Source organism: Cynocephalus volans, chromosome 11 (assembly GCF_027409185.1).
Source record: "Cynocephalus volans isolate mCynVol1 chromosome 11, mCynVol1.pri, whole genome shotgun sequence".
Lineage (NCBI taxonomy): Eukaryota > Metazoa > Chordata > Mammalia > Dermoptera > Cynocephalidae > Cynocephalus > Cynocephalus volans.
Window position 1 is genome coordinate 77,344,651 of NC_084470.1, and position 13,054 is coordinate 77,357,704.

General features: G+C 39.1%; 1 pseudogene; it reads left to right on the forward strand.

Annotated features, from left to right (window-relative positions):
- The first annotated feature begins 397 nt into the window (after positions 1-397).
- LOC134391416 (U6 spliceosomal RNA) lies at positions 398-493 on the forward strand (annotated as a pseudogene).
- Positions 494-13,054: the final 12,561 nt, after the last annotated feature.

The following is a 13,054-nucleotide window of genomic DNA, read 5'->3' on the forward strand; positions in this document are numbered from 1 at the left end:
ATATATCACCATCATTGATAATGCTTTGATGAACATCTTCATTTATTCCTTTCATTGTTTTCTTAGGATACATTTCTAAGGAATGTTTTTAACAAAGAAAAACTGGCCGATTTGGGGAGTTTGGATCCATAATGTGTACTATCACAGAGATTTAAGTTATAGTTTGCTGACTTAACATATACCTTCTATTTCTCTAATGCTTTTAACTTTCCATAGTACTTTTCATTGTGCCAAGCATGTAGGGCAGCTACAAATTGCCCCATTTTACTGACGAGAAAACTATTTCTAGAAGTTAGATGACTTTGCCTATGGCAACAAAATTATTTAGCAAGAGGACTAAAACCTACCTCACCTGAGTTCTGGGCTTTTTGCGGCTTGTGCTCCCTTTGGCAGCATGTACAAGTATAGTGCCAAAATTGAAATAATCCAGAGAAGATTAGTATGTCCCCTACTCACAAATAACATGCAAATTTGTGAGCACAGGATAATTCTTAGTTCTGAGTTCTATCTCTAAATACAATTTTGTATGAACTCCAGAGGTACCAAAACATAATCAAAGCTATGGATCTTGGATGGGTGAATCTACTGCTTCCCATACAAAATTCCACAACCAATCTTGTCTCCAAATGCTGACTTGGAGGGTTAATATTTAAAGATGCTAATTCCAACATCTGCTTCTTTCTTATCCCTGAAGCCAAATTAAGTTGGTACAGTCTGTTTTTACTTCCAGTTACACTCTAACACAGATTTATTACCAATTAATTTCTTAACGAGGAAAAACAACTCCATCATAAGTATTTTAGATAATGACATCTAAGTATTTTATATTGTTTCAAGACTGAACAGTTGGAATAGAGAGTGCATCCAATGTTCATTACCTCTTAGAGCTTGCATTCTTTTTCATGTTTTGTTTCACAAAAAACGAAAATGCTACCCGCTGCTTAGACATTTTTTAGGTTTAATGAGATTAAATAAATTCTGGGGAGGGGAGGAAGAGTACAGTTTAATAATGTTTTAAGTGGTTTGTAGAAATATTCCATCTACCATGGGCACAATTTTAAACCAAAGCCAACTCTGCAGTGCTATTGAAGGCTAATGAATGCCTTAATAACATGCAGAGGAAAATGCGATGAGTTGATTAGATACAGAAATATCCTAGACTTCTGAAATATAGTTAGAAAAACAACTCAATTGTACTTAGAGACAGAATTCATGATGAAGAATTATTTTAACATCCCAGTGATCCATTTCCTTACCCATTAATAATAAGTGATCTTCTTGGCAGCATATGGTGAGGTAATTGACATGCACTGATTTGAGGGTTAAACTTCAAAGCTCCAGATAAACCTCGAACCAATTTCTCTCCCTTCTAATAATGCCTGGAAAATGAGCACAATTAAAAATATTGTATAACTTGTCTATTTTCTAGAACCCAGTTGATGCCAGTCCTTTTTCCAGTTCATTAAAATTCTTCTGCAGGTATGTACTTTTTTAAACTGAAGTATTCAACAGATTCTTCTTGAAATTTTATTTTTCTTTTCCTGATTGCCTATCTAGTTTTTGGAACTGTTCTGTATGTGCATGCCTCTCTCTGTGTATAAAATTGTTACCTTCAAATGGACTTCCTTTCTAATAGTTAGAGATCCAATTATGTAAGCACACATTGCATAAAGCTGAAATAAACAGTTTCTTAGAGTGGCAAATTCTAAGATGGTTGTTACTTGATCCTTGAAGTTCGCAGCAATGAGATACACTAGATGTGACACTGCTTGGGCAGAGAAGGCAAATATCAGATAACAGGGGCCATCTGAACACACATACCGATAGGAAGCTCTCAAAGAATGTGAAGGACAAATAGACAGGAAAAAACAAGCAGAGCAAAAATAAAAAGGAATAAAGAACTGATACAACATGGATGAACCTTGAAAACATTTTGCAAATGAAATAAGACAATCCCAAAATGCTACATACTGTATGATTCTATTTATAAGAAACTTTCAGAATAGGCCAATCTATAGAGAAAGAAAGAAGACTAGCAGCCAGGAAGGATAAATGGAGGGTGACTGCTTAATGGGTAAGGGGTTTCTTTTTGGGGTGAAGAAATGTTCTAAAATTAAGTAGTGATGATGTCTGCACAACTCTGTCAATATATTAAAACCACTGAACTGTACACTTTAAAGCAAAAAATTTTATGGTATGTGAATTATATCTCAATAAAGCTGTTTTTTTAAAAAAAACAGGCAGAGACAGAAAAAAAGAGTCAGAAGAAAATAACGAAGCCCAAGAGGTCACAAAGAGAAGCTTTTTCCTCACTGGTCTAAATTGGCTAATGAGGTTTCCAAGCAACTTTGGTGACTACTTGGAAATGTTTTAAAAAGCTAGGTAAAATCAGCATTGGCCCTGTACTCAGCTAGAGTCAGCTGATCACCTGCTATGCACTAGCCATCTAAAATATAAAGACATTACGGCCATTTCGGAGCCACAAGCTTTTAACTAGAAAATAAAATACTTTTTAAAAGTTAGACTGGCCATTATCAAAAAGACAGAGAATAATAAATGCTGGTGAAGACACAGAGAAAGGAAAACGCTCCTACACTGTTGGTGGGACTGCAATTTGGTGCAGCCATTATGCAAAATGGTATGGAGATTCCTCACACAATTATAGATAGAACTGCCATGCAATCCAGCAATCCCACTGCTGGTTGTACACCCAAAGGAATGGAAATCATCATATCAAAGGGATACCTGCACTCCCATGTTTGTCACAGCTCTGTTTACAATAGCTAAGAGTTGGAACCAACTTAAATGTCCATGAAAATGTGGTATATTTACAAAATGGAATACTGCTCTGCCATAAAAAAGAATGAAATTCTGCCATTCGTGGCAACATGCATGAACTTAGAGAAAATTATGCTAAGTGAAATAAGCCAGGCACAGAAAGAGGAATACCTCATGTCTTCACTCATAAGTTAGAGCCCAAAAAATAAACAAATAAATAACAAAAAAAGAAAGAAAGAAAAATACAACAATCACAGTAATTCCTCGAACCTTCAAAAAGAGAAATGTACTGAGGCCACCAGAGCAAAGAAGGAGGGAGGGGGTTTAGTGCGAAATTGGTGAAGGGTCACAAAAAATGAATACATCGTGTAATGATAAATATAGGAATTATCCTGATTTGAGCATCACATATTGCACACAGGTATTGATATTCACTGCTGTACCCCACAGATATGTACAATTAATTATGTTTCAATAAATAAAGTAAATAAATAAATAAAAGTTGTCAAAAAAATAAAAAATAAAAGGGAGTGCACACATTAAGAATGAGTCTTTTCAAGTCATGGAATTATGAATATTTCCTTTTTTCCAGTAGTCTAGAATATAATAACTTTTTATATTATAAAGAGGGGGAAATAATTTTTTTAAATAGAAAAATGTATGATATTAGGTAAAATATTAGATGTGCTCCCCTAGAGCTGTGGGAGCGCACAGGAAACAGAAAGGAGTTGGTCCTGGGGAAGGAAAAACAGGGAAGTTTGACAGGTAATCATTTTGTATTAGCCCCATGAGATAAAAATAGCGACCTTGGAAGGGTCTGAGGATGTTTCCCTGTCCTGACCCCAGCCCCCCTGGGAGAACTGAGAGGCTGTCTGCTCAGATCCAGGGCAACGCCGTCGTTTGCCGGCTTCCCTTCTCTATAGCCTCCTCCCATCGTTAGGGCCTGCCTGTTGCTTCTGTAAGGGCAGGAAGACTGTTCACAAATAGGAGTCTTTAGGAAGAAATTAGCTTCTGGATTTGGGCCAGTGGGTAGCACTTCAGACTTTTACTGTTGCCAAAGCGCATACTCTGGTGAGACAATTGCTGTATGGCCGCGGAAGTAAATGCAGAGAGCTTTACTATTAATGCCCACACAGCGTGTGGCTACAGGTAGGCAAAAGCTTCCATTAGTTCAGATATTCTGCAGGAGAGATGGTTACTTTTGCAAAACCGATGCATAGGATCCATTTATTACTGTGAGCTGTGTCATCACCACGTTTCTGATCCCATCACTGCAGTTATCTCAGTCTTCTCTGATGGAATGAAAGAAGATGGCAAAAAACATGCTGGCTCAAACCCATGGCCCATCTGTCCCTGCACTCTGAGATGATGTGGGGAGGAAGCCTAGTACGATAAAAGAGCATGGGCTCTGGGGTCAGACACCTGGGTTTGAATCCTGGCTCAATTAGCTCATCAGCTAATTGGCTTTGGGACAGTTATTCCAACTCTCTGGTGCCTCCCATCCTTCTCTATAAAGTGGGGATTGTATTAATACTTCCCTCATGGGTAGTTTGTGATTACTAAAATAAAGTACACACGATCTCCTGGTACCACAGATATTGAACAAAATTGAGGTCATTTTTATTACTTCTCATTATCAGCACTCCTAAAAGTTTTCAAAGACAATACCTTTGAATTCTATCATTTTTCTTCCTTGGTTTATTTATCCAATGAATATATATTTATGTATGTATAAATAAATACAATATACATAGATATGTAGGTATATACATATCTGTATATCGTCTACTTTATTGGATCTATCTTGGTTGCAAATGACAGAATTTAATTTGACTGGCTTAGAACCTCTCCAAAAATTGGAGGGACATTTATTGATTCACGTATATGAAAAATCCAGTGGCACTTTAGTTTCAAGCACAGCTATATCCTGATACCTGAGTAATACCATCACAAATTTGTCTCTCTTCATGTTTTAATCTTTGCTTTTCTCCATGTGGTTGAATGAGTTAGCATGTAAAGCACTACATGCTTAGTGCATAATAAGCGCTATATACATATTTGCTGCTATTAATTCATTTAATTCTCCCTGCCACCCAATGAAGCATGTACTATTACTATCCTATTTTTACTGATAAAGAATCTAAGGCACAGGGAGATCATATTGCTGTTCAATAACAGAGCTGGACCAGGGAGTCTGATTCAAAAGTCCCTTCTTGACCATGTCTCCAAACTGTTCCCTCATTGGGCTAGTAAGGAGAGTTGAGCTCTGATTGTGAAGGGATAGAAAATGTAAACCTAAAGGACATATGCTTTCAAAATAAAGTAAATAAGCAAGAAAGATTGAGTCACTTGCCACCCGATGGGATACCATCCTCTCAAATCTGTTTTCTTTTTTTTCCTTGGTGCAGAAAATAATTTCCTCCTTCTATACGTCTTGCATGGATTCTATTAATCCTATGCAAAAGCAGGAGTGACAGCCACTTAAAAATTTTAGAGAGAGGGAGTAATTGGAGTACAAGTCCTTATACCAGTTATTCTTTGTTGACAACCCATCTGCTAGCCCCAGTCTATTTTCTGCTCTTGTCTGCCCTACTCTATACCCTGTGAGGCTGACCTATATGGACCAAACCTCTGGGTTCCCTTTTTCACTGGCTTCTGGTTGGGTTTGGTCAATGGGGTGCTTTTCTTTGTGGATTCAGTCCCAAAGGTGGTGATGACTTCTCAAGGTTGCAAGCGCCTAGACACTTCACCAGCCCTTCTGGTTTACTTCACCAGCCCTTCTGGTTTTCTTCACCCAAACCCACCTTTGCAAAGAGCCTCTTCTCTTTATTCTCTTTAGTTAAAATCCTTGACTTTGCCATCAGTTCCCAGGTCTACATTATGGCTTTTGTGGGCCCTCAACACTTCTACCTCCATGAGCTCCTTCCTCCATTAAAAAAAAATATTAAAAATTGTATTTCACGACAGTGTTGACATAAAGACAAAAACAATCAAGGGTGGATTATATATTTTTTCCTTCTGATTTTAAGAGAAATTAAAACATTTTCATGGGCTCCTGAAAGGATCTTGGGCCCTAGGCACTGTGCCCACTGTACCTAAGGGAGAAGTTGGCACCAGTTGCTTTCTGCCAACCCTCTGACACATGCAGTCTCTTCTACCGACACACCTAACAGACAGAAAATGGACAGATGCTCCAGGAAGGAGGGCTACTATCAAGTTAAAATCATGATCCCTGGATCAAATTTCCCAAACAGCCTGTTTGCATTACAGTGAGCCCAATGTCCTTGTCCTTAAGCAGATCCTATTTCCAAGTCTCAGCTATGATGACAAGATAGTAACAGAAAGAAAAAAATGGTGTATCTACTGTTGGGTTAATGCCTAATTCATTTATGTCTCACCACATTCCAGTGACTGAAGGTAGCTCATCAATGATTCTCCATTTCGCTGTGTAAATATATCATTCTGTAGCCGGGAACGAACATTCTCTATATGTCCTCTTTTCAGAAAGATCACACTTTTGCTCCCACTACTGAAAAGCAAAGTTAAAATTTGTTTTGTTTTGCTTTTTTTTTTTTTTTTTTTTTTTTTCTTTTTCGCGACCGTCACTCAGCCAGTGAGTGCACCGGCCATTCCTATATAGGATCCGAACCCGCGGCGGGAGCGTCGCCGCGCTCCCAGCGCTGCACTCTCCCGAGTGCGCCACGGGCTCGGCCCTTTGTTTTGCTTTTAAATAAGAACTGAGAATGTTTTTGATGATGAATACTGCCTTTAATTGGCCATTTGCTAAGTATTGATGATATTGAAGGTTATCTTTAGGATTCTATTTGTTCACGCAGCTCTCAGTCTGTGGCCATCTCCTAGACCAGGCAGAAAAAAACATGAAATTATGCTGAGAAAAAGACAAAGCTAGACAGCAGAAGTATTTTTAAATGTAAAACAAGCAGTTACTGATTTTCTGTTGAAGGTAAACATCTCATGTCCCATGCAAATGTGGGACCAATGCCACTTCAGATTCCTTCTTTGCCTTTTTTAAATCTTCAACTCTAATTGCAATTTAATGCCAAATTTAAATCTCTAAGCCTATGGACGTTTCTGCACTCCTTGTTAGTTGGTTCTCTGACAGACTGGAGGAATGAGGAGATTCCGCAAAGGACAGGGGACACTAAGAATTTGCCCCCAGCACCCTAAATATCAGCCATAAAACTAATGGACTGTGGCAACTGAATTGTCTAAGTTCATTCCAAACTATGTCTTGGTAAAGTTCATCTTTGTTTTCGATTATCCTCCTGGAATCATAAATGTCGAATCTGGGGTACAGCTTCTCATCTCTCTGAGTCTTGTTTGCAATCTTCTTACTGCTAAGCCCATGCAGTAGGTATGTATGTTATGGCCCTCTTTATTGGATACCTAGGACGACGGGTTGAAGTCCTCTCCTTAAAAAAGAACAACAACAAAAAAAAAAACCCCAACAACTTTTTTTTAAAAGAATAAATCTGAAAGGGTCTCTGAAAAAACTGCCCTGATGCAATGAATCTGCATTTCTGGCATGTTGCAAAGCATCGTATTGTTAAGTATATGCCCCTTAACTATTCATAACCCAGTTATAAATTCATGTTTATTTTATATCTTTTCTCCTTCATCCTCTTATGACTATATAAAATTTACCCTGACAAGTTTATAAAGAATATTAAGGTTGATGCTTGCTGGTCTTAGTAGAAATTAATCAAAATCCATCTGTTCCCTTCTCAGCCTGGACAATTTCATTACAACTAAACCAGGGATTATAGGATTCTTACATCTTCTCTTTTTTTCCACACAGTTCAGTTGATTTAGAAACAATGATTAAAGCTGCTTACTTTAAGGAAGATTGTTTCCAATCTTCTCTTCTTGCAAGACAGAGAAAGATGAAAGCGTCCTGATCCTGAAATATTTATATCTAAGACTAGAAATCTGTATCAGAGGCATGATGAACAATTGCAACCGAAGACTTTTTATTTTAAAGTCATGTTTCTTATCTTTACACTTCACTTTCCTCATAAGTTTGAGGAAATAAGTGCTAAGTACATTCACTGCCCCCCCACCTCAAGTAGATTTCCTATTTAATTATAAATCCAGTGTGGCATAATAAAGAGATTTGCAGAGAAAGATTACCTTTCTTACACTGACTATTTTTAGGGATAAATAACAGTTATCCTTATGTGGCCTTAGAATGACTGTTTTCACTGGAATGCAGAACACAAATTAGGGGGAATGAATTTAAGCCTCCCACAAGGGGATACCTTGATCTGGGATTCAAGAGATCTAAAGAATTAGAAGTGATTACTAGAGAGTAATTCTGGGTTTACCCAGCCTCAGACAGGTGCTATAATTAACTATTCTCACTCTTTTTTCTTTCTTTATTTTTGGATCTGGTTTCCATAGTACCCCCCCCCCAACTAATGCTCTTTTAATTGGGGTGAAATGCTCAGATCTTAAGCACACAGTTGAATGAGCTTTGACAGATGTATACACCTATGGAACCACCAACCCAATCAAGATCTAAAACATGCCATACTCTTAATTTTTTTTCTTTTTGGCTGTTTTCAAAAATGAGAATTATGACAGCCCTCGGCTACCAGGAACGAACTCCCCTCTAAATTCCAAAAAGAATGAAATAAAACCAAAGGTCTGTGAGTTGATCCCTATGGAGCCGAATGCTGTTTGAAACCAGTCCATGTCCAAGGCCTTTTAACCACATAACGAAAAGAGGAACTGATCCTGACCGGCAGGCAGAGGGGATGGCCTCATGGCCCAAACATCAAATTAGAAACACAATGATTCCCCAGGACTGGACGCTAAATCCTAGCAGAGGACGCAGCCTTTCATCTTCTGAAATGGATAAATTGAATGAAGCAAGGCCAATTCTGGGCCAGGCTATTGCATGGGATATTTTTTTTTTTTTAAGTTCCTATCTGTTCTACGTAGACATTAAAACGTCAATTACAGCAGACCTAGAAAGTGTCCTTCTGTCCTTGACATTTCCTCCTTCCTCACTAGTTCCTTTGTGACAGGAAGCCAGCTATCCACCTACAGTCCCCAGCCCATCCTTCACTGCAGCTCAGGGTGCATCCGGGTATGGCAGGAATCCCCTGGATAATAGGAGAATTATAAACACTCATCCTTAGAAATTTTGAAGAAAATATGAGTATGTCTGCCTAAGGAGTGTAAAAATGTGTTTCACTTTATTCGATAATCACTGCTCACGGACTCTACCTACAAAAATAAAGGATGACCCGACTGTAAAGTATAATAGAAGGAGCTGAATTATGGGGAATTGTTTTTGCCAGTTTGTTTTTAAATCTAGAAGGTCTACACCAGCAAGCTTTATTGTCACCATATTGTGATACTACAATGAAGTTAAGGATCTCTGAAGCTAGGCTATTTGGGTTCAAATCCTGACCCTGCCACGGATCTGATACGTGACTTGAAACAAACCACTCAGTTCTCTCTGCTTCCATTTCCACCTCTGTAAAGTGAGGGCCGTCACAGTACCTAGCTCAGGGGTCAGTGAACTTTTTCTGTAAAGGACCAAATACTGAATTCTTCACGCTTTACTGGCCCTGCGGTCTCTGCCCCAGCTGCTCAACTCCATCACGGGGTGTGGAGGCAGCCACGGACAAGACGTGCTGCTAACGGTCCAGCTGTGCCCCAATAAAGCTTGATCACGGACACTGACATTTAAATCTCATATGGTTTTCACATGTCAAGAAATAGTCTTTTTCTTTTGATCTTTTTTCCAACCACTTAGAAATGTAAACAATATCCTCAGCTCAAAGGCTGTACAAAAACAAGCGATGGCCACATTTGGCCCTTGGCCATAGTCTGACAACTCCTGACTCAGTTCTTATGGTTGTTTGAGGATTAACACAGATAAAGCTCTTAGACCAGTGCTCAGCACATCATAAGCACTATTTCCGTGTTATTATTTATTTGTATTAACTAGTGGAACGTGATGAGGTCTACACTCTCCAGGGATCTGGTATCTGTACTATTTCCAAGAAAGTCAACCTTATAGGCTTCTAGTTTTGAGAAAAAGAGATGGAGGTCCTAAGAGAGAAAATGATCTTAGTGTCTTCCTCCGATATCTAAGAAAGATATAGTGAAGGCTCTCTCCAGATATGGATCCAACATGCAGAGTGCGCCATTGTATAGACCTCATCATTTGGGGAATGATTTTTTAAAGCCATTGGTGTCCATTTTTGCACATTAAATCCCACAAAGAGATTTATTTACAACATTAAATCATTTCTTTGTGCTGCCTGGCTACATTTTTAACTATTAAAATATTCATCACAGACTCTAAGAACCTAATGCCAAGTGTTTTATGACCTTTTAAAGGATGGCTTCTTTAAAAAATCACCTTCAAATGTGGATGTCAGTTTCCAAGTGGGGCTAAGGAAGAACAGTTCATTGTCAAACATCAAGGAGATAAACAAGAGATCATTGCCCTGGAAAATACCAGGCAAGATGGGTTGATTAAACAGAAACCTAGGTAATGTATGAAGCTGTGGGTAGGGGAGGTGGGGATGGGAAGTGAGGAGGAGTTTAGGGCAAAACTTGTCTGATCCTTAGTATGAGAAGCACACTCTATTGTCTACAGCAATGGTTCCCAGCAGGGGGCAATTTTGGCCCCTAGGAGACATCTGGCAATGTCCATAGACATTTCTGGTTGTCACAACTGGGTAGGAGGTGGGGGGGTTGTTATTGGCATCTACTGAGTAGAAGTCCGAGAGGCTGCTTAAATATCCTACAATTCACAGTATAGCCCACCACAACAAAGAATTATCCAGGCCCAAATGGTCAGTAGTGCCCAAACTGAGAAGCCCTAGTCTATGGAAACCACTCCTGCCAACCCCCACCTCACAACTAACTTCTATTTTGCTCTTACTTTGAATTGGCTATTATAGGCATGTGTCAAACAACTATAGATAAGCTCTAGAAAGCATCTCTGACTATGTTTCTATTAAGGATCACAATTCAATTTGAACTCTCCATCCATCCACTTTTTCAAAGGCATCATGATGGAAAAATTGTAAGATTGGTGTTCATTTAAATTATGCAAATTAATCCAGTTACCCTGAAGAAAACTGGTACCAGATCACCAGATTATCATCAGTAGCTGAACAACTGATGCTAATTTTGTAATTCAATTTACTAAGGAGGTAACATGACAAATGTTTAAAAGCTAGTCAGCTGTAGCTAGAACCAAACCATCCAAGGAAGCCTGCTGTGTATCAATTTAGACACAATCCTACCTCTTGTACTCAACCAAAATGAATATGCTCAATTTCCTTAAGTAAATAAAGCCCTTTTAGACCAACAGAAAGTGAAAGAGAGGTGAAAATGAACTTCCATTCCTTTGCAAAGAATCATAATACTAAATATTTACCGCAAATAAACTATGGAGAGTCAAAGTAATTCTGATTAATCTTAATGTAACTTAAAATTATAAGTACACTAATTAACACTATATATATAACAGCTTTATAAATGTGTTAGCTTAAAACTTGGATTTTAGGGCCGAGCCCGTGGCGCACTTGGTAGAGTGCTGCGCTGGGAGCGCGGCGACGCTCCCGCCGCGGGTTCGGATCCTATATAGGACTGACCAGTGCACTCACTGGCTGAGTGCCGGTCACGAAAAAACGACAAAAAAAAAAAAAAAAAAAAAAAAAACTTGGATTTTAGAATAAAATTCGATTTAAACTGTATTTGTAGAGTGCTTTATAATTTATGAAGTGCATTCACATATATTATCTCACTTGAGCCCTAAAATAATTCAAAGAAGGGATGGCAGGTATTATTATCCTCAATTTACAGATGAAAACACAGATTTTAATCCAATTTATAGGTCCTTTTGGTTTAACAGGAGACTCAATTGGTGATATAACGTTTTATAAAATTGGATTAGGATGGAGTATCTCAAACACCTGTTTCAGTTCTCTACGGCTGAGTAAACAATCCCAATACTCAGTAACTTAAAACAACAAATATTTTATTGTATCTCACAATTTAGTGGGACAGGAATTCAGGCAGAGCGCAGATAAACAGTTCGGCTGCTGCATGTGGTATTTGTTGACTGGGTTCACTGGGGTTGCTCTGAGATATTCAGCTGGTGGCTGGTTTGTAGGTCAAGATGGCTTCACTCATGCATATGGTGCCTTGGTGGGACAGCTGGAAGGCCCGGCGAAGCTGGATCCCTCTCTCCAGGCCATCTCAGGGCCTCTCCATGTGGTACTTCCTGTAGGATAGCCAGATTTCTGAATGGCAGCTCAGGCACCAAAAGCGAATACTCCAACAGACAGGAAGGGGAAGCTGGAGCCAACACTGGAACAGGGTCGCTTCTGCCATGTTGGTTTGATGACAGCAGTCACAGAGCCCACCAGATTTAAGAGGTGGGAAGGGGAGAAATAGACCCCACCTGTAGTTGGGAAGAATGTCAAAGAATCTGCGGCCATCTATAATTTGCCACATGATCTTGAGAATCTCTTCTACCTGGAATGTTCAATCACAGCCCAATGACTCTGACTCCTTTTCGGACATTAGGAACAATTCTCCCCAAACTATACCACGGGAAATTGCAAAACTGAGAGGGCTAATGTAAGCAAGGCTCAGCACCTGTGTGTTCACCTGTATTCTCTGTTGATTTACTTTTTGATCCTATCCATTCCTGTGGCTTCATTTCTATGCCAGTGGCGTCTGTTCCCCTGAGCTTCAAAACTAAGCGTCCACCAGGGACCTCTACTTGTACACCTCATGGGCACCTCAAATTCAGCACACCCAAAACAGAACTCACCATCTTTCCTTCAAAACCTGCTTCTCTCCCTGCCCTTGCCTGTCAGCAAGCGATACAATCATCTACCCTGTTCTCCAAATCTGTATCTAGAGCTTCACCCTCACCCTTTACTTTGAATCAACAGTCAAGACCTATGGATGCTAACCGCTAACATCCTCCCACTTCATTCCATTCTCACTGTCACAATCCTTCACTCTTCTCCTTGCTGTTTTCCCTGCCTCCTACCTGGCTTACCTGCAATCTCGAATGACCTTTCTAAAATCCAAATAGGATTATGTCACTCTGCATTTTAGTTGGAAGGCACACTGCTGCGGGTAACATCTAAACTCCTTAATATAATTCACAAATTTTGTTCTTGTGTGATTTGATTTCAAGACACCAAATGCCCTCCTGCCCCAACACATTTCTCTCATGAGCATTTCCAAAAAAAAAAAAAAAAAAGTA